This window comes from Puntigrus tetrazona, chromosome 11 (assembly GCF_018831695.1).
Source record: "Puntigrus tetrazona isolate hp1 chromosome 11, ASM1883169v1, whole genome shotgun sequence".
Lineage (NCBI taxonomy): Eukaryota > Metazoa > Chordata > Actinopteri > Cypriniformes > Cyprinidae > Puntigrus > Puntigrus tetrazona.
Genome location: NC_056709.1, coordinates 10776011 through 10781134, shown reverse-complemented (window position 1 = coordinate 10781134; position 5124 = coordinate 10776011).

Genomic DNA, 5124 nt, shown 5'->3' with positions numbered 1-5124 from the left:
TTTCATGTGATTCCGTTTCTTTCAATGGAAAAAGGTCTGGGATTACAGGTGAGTGGAATCGTTTAGCTTTCTGTTTGGTATGGATGCGTTATATGTAACATTCTGCTTTTTCAACATTAAATTGTTTGTGTAAGAAATGTGATCGAGGAGGTGCGTATGCAGACTAAGAATGCATTTATAGGTTGCAACAAGTTCTTTCACTGTAAAATGTTCTAGTGACATATTGCATCTAAAATGTTCAATTGGCCCAACTGAAGGTTATGCAAATGATGATTTTTTTTCAATTGTGGCAATAGTCTTTTAACATTGGCTCAGTGAGAAATAATATATTGAGTCAACAGGAAAAGAGTAGTCATGGGACCAATGGAATATTATACATATTTATTAGTATTAGTATACTTTTTTTGTTTTGCCTAATCTAAAAATTTACTTTTGAAAATGTACAGTATATGCTAAAGCAACCTTACTGAATTGTTTATTCCCTGTTATCCCAAAAGAAAATATAAATAAATATATTAAATGACGATACACTGAACACAGACACATTTTTAATCAAATCTGCAACAATCTGCAATATTGTAAAAATACCTTACAATTATAGCATTTTCTAAAAAGTAAATGTCATAAAACCATGCATTTTAAAGCTGATGAATTTCACTTTAAGCATTAATACATTCACAAACATGTAAAAAATATCAAATACATGATAAAATGTAATAATTTATCTAAGGTTACCTTTTACTTTTAACAATCAACTTTACATAAAGATAATATTTAAGAACGCTAACTTTATACACTGTAAAATATTTTTGACATTATTTTAGGGTATTAGAAGCTGTTACCAAGGACAGTTGGGCTGTTACCAAGCAAATAAAAAAGGTATTAACAAAATTGATCTTTGCGGTGTGTTTTGTTTGTGTAAATACTTCTAAAGTGGCATTTAGTATTTCCACAATGTTTAATGTAGGACATGAATCATTTAACATACAGTGTTACAACTTCATAAACAATGTTTTAACACACTGTAAACAATAAAATGTTAAATACTGATATTTGGAATTATTTAAATATAAAAAAAATTAAATTAAATTAAATTAAATGTAAAATTAAAACTGCCAGCAGGTGGCATTAAGTCCCTGTTTAATAAGTGAGTCATTTCGATTGAACCGAATCATTTAATCATTCATTCAGGACAATCAAACAACACCAAATTGCTCAGAGATGCAAACTGTGATTATGTTTATTGGTGAAATAGAGCAGAAACAGACAATATTTTGTCTAAAATGTAAGTTCCTTAATATTACCTTCTTCATTATTAAACTGTATAAAATTAATATCATATTTGTAAGACAAAAAAACAACATGTGATACTGATTATATAAATTTTCTGCCCACATATCCTGCATTTTCTGCTCAAATGCATTTTAAAAGACTAAATATCATGCAGTGAAAGAACACTTTGATGTGCATGCGCACCTTCATCATGTAATGTTAGCGTGCACTTTGAAGTTGGGTTTTGTTTGATGTTTTGTGATATACTCATGATGTCAAGCCCACATCGTTAAAACAGCAGTTATGATATTAATATTCCTGAAGATATTGTGTCCTAAAGCAAAACATTTGGATATTTTTCATTTGAACTTAAATGCTAAATGAAAATTAGCGTTTAGCTAAAATTAGTATAATGTATTTTTTGTTTGGGGGTAATTATTTGTTTTTCAGTTTCTACAATTTTTTCTAAATGTATATTCCTATTATTGTGCTACCACAAAAGCACAATAATAAACTGGAATAGAGGACTTTTCTTCAAAGCCGTTTTCGGGAACCCTAGGCCACGTTATTGTGTATAAATATGAATAAATAATCACAATATTAATAATACAAAACGAATGCAGGCCTGAGGTGTCCATTATTCTGTTTTAACTACAGTTGGACATCTTGAGACATTTTCTGAATTTTATCCCAAAAATATACCAATACCTTATAGAGTCCTCGTTTCCTGAAACCTGGAAAATGTCATTCTTAAATGATACCTCAAGCTTATATGGTGAATCCTTAGAATCATATATTTACATATAGTTTCAGTTCAGTACTGGAATCAAAATTGGGAACAGGATCATTGTAATACCTTTCCATGTTTAACAGCTAGATACATCTACATTTGTCAAGTCGCCCCTGGAATGCGTCTCATACCATGTCTCAGACCATCCTGAAGTATTTCGCAAGATTGGATTTCAGTTCTGCCCTATACTACTTCCTGAATCATTGGGCAGTTTTGATTTATATAATGATTAATGTTTCATAATCTCATTACCTGTCCTCCTTGATTCCGGTTCTTTGTATTTGTATTTATATAATTCATTGTCCACCTCAGTTGAAAATTGTCTGACAACATATGATCTATATATACATTTCTCTTCCTCTTAAACCTAGCTGTGATCCCTTCCTTGCTTGGACCCCAGCCCTTCTGAATATGTATACATGTTAACAGTGCAGTGTGTCTGCATTGACAGAATTCAGAAAACAGATGGTAAAAAAAACTCTGATAACCCTCTGTCTAACCTGCTTACTATCCATGAAGCCATGGAAGAGTAACAGTGTTGGCACTGAAGCGATACATCCAACATGAGTAGGTCAAATGACCGATGCAGTTAAATCCAGATTACATTTATATTACAAAGAACATGCTTTTTAATAGTTGCAAAGTAATTGCATTCAGCAGAAGTGCATAATTCATATGATTTCTGTACAAATAGACACGTGGTATATGATTAAAAGTTAAAGTTATTCAAATTTGTCCTCACATAGACTTAAACTATAGTTATTAAGTATGTAAATTGATCAAATATTGAATTAGCTAAAACTGTCATCTGTACAAACAGTAAGTTTTTATTTGTTGTGAAATAGGGCCATCTGTTGGCCAATGTGTTAGATGTGTTCCCTGTAACAACAATTTATTCAAAAAATTGACCATATGATTACACCTAAACCTAACCTTACCCGAATAATGAATAACTGAAGGAAATAATAGTTGATTGAAACTGATGTACAAGCACTAAACAGATCGTAAAGCAAAACTTCAAAGATGTCGATCTAGGAGCATGTCACACTACAGTCAATCACACTTTTATTTATACAGCGCTTTTAACAGTACTGATTGTGTCAAAGCACTGAACAGTTTCAAATAGGAAAATAGAGTGATAGTAATGTGTAATGATAAGATTAAGTAATTATTTTTTTATAAAATGCAGACAAAGTCTGTGTAATCAACAATAATTGCTAGAAATTAAGTGTCCCCAACTAAGCAAGCCAGAGGTGACAGAGGCAAGAAACCAAAACCCCATCCATGACAGAATAGAAAAGAACCTTGGGAGGAACCGGGCTCAGTTGGTGCCCATTTCTCCTCTGACCGGACAACAAGCACTTAATTTCCAGTTCAATTTTAAGAGCAGTTATGTCAGATTCTTATAGTGTGTGTGTGTGTGTGTGTGTGTGTGTGTGTGTGTGTGTGTGTGTGTGTGTGTGTGTGTGTGTGTGTGTGTGTGTGTGTTTGTGTGTCTGGTTCCCGTGATCTGTCCACAGGGCACATCTAGGTGTTCTGGTACAAACTGAGAAACAGAATAAGAGAGAAACAAACTAATATTAGCACAGTTGGTAAAATCAGATTCTATAGCACATTGGTCCAAACTCCAAAATTTTATTTTCCAGTTTAAATGTTTTATGCAGCTGTTGTTATAATTTTTATTTTTAACACATGAAAAGATTGCTTGCACATGTGTGTTTGCTGTCAGAAAATACTACGTTTCAAAGGCAGTCAACGCCCCGCAGACATCATTGTGCTGGAGTTTTCTTGGGGCCAGACAGGATAAGGGATGATAACCAGAATCTTTATATTAGAGGATCATACATTTGTGTTATACAGAGCATCTTTTGAGTTTGTTTAATACAGTTAGTGCTCAATTAGTAACATTGTTGTATAAGACTATATAGACATATACTTCTAAAATTATATGTATCCGCAGCATAGACTTAAAAAAAAAAGTTTTACTTTATTATTTATGGTTTTATATCTTATATCATAAAGAGCCCATATCTAATGTCAAATATTTGTATTTATGTAGATTTACATTATTTAGTTACCTAGCTTGGCGGTGTTTAAACCTGATTATAGTACTGACCTTATACATAATTTTATCTGACTCCAATCTTTCGTGATTTTATTTATATTTATTAAAACGTAACTGCTGATCCCTCTAGTTGTGATTAAATTTGGATCATTAATTAACTATAATATTTCCTAGTTTCGACTTATCATTCATTAGGGATCTGGGTCGCTTAGAGAAAATTATGTATAAGGTCAGTACTATAATTGGAAACCCAAAATATTAATAAATATTAGTGATTTTTGAGGAGACGCAAAGGAAAGACCGAACACGCATTGACCTACGACCAGGGCCTCTGGATTCTGTTCTGCAGGAAAAGGGGGACAGCATCGTCTACAAAACGTGTCCCATTCAACTAGGCAAAACACAGCAAAGGCAAGTGCACATGGAGATGTCCGTTCAACAAATCCACTACATGAACAGAAGAGGTCGTCAAGGGATAAAAGAGGAGGTCGAGGGCAGAATTCGATTCGAGGCTTCTCGCTGCAAAAGCGAAAGGTCTGGAAGGCGAACGCTTTACAGAGTGCGCCACAGGAGAAAACGTCCCAACATCCTTCTGTAGGCTATTCCAAACACACGCTTCATGTCGTCGATGCAAACCGAGTGTTTGAATTTCCTTCACGGTGACGGGATTCAAATTAGGCCAATTGTCCAGCAAAGACAATGATTCACGCAAAAAAGTAAACCGAAAAAAATTCCGTTCAAATCCTTTCACCCTCGTTTCAAAGTGCACGTGCTCTGCCAAACGTCGAGTCTGCCAGTCACATTTAACCACGCAAAACACTGCAAAGGCAAGTGCACATGGAGATGTCCGTTCGACAAATCCACTACATGAACAGCTCTATGAAGCCTAGCGATTAAACTCGCTTCCACTCGCCTCTTTCCTTGTGTGTGTCTTAAAGTGAAAGACGCGACAAGAGACTTGTTTGCCTCTGTGTGTGTATTAAAGCGAAAGATGCGA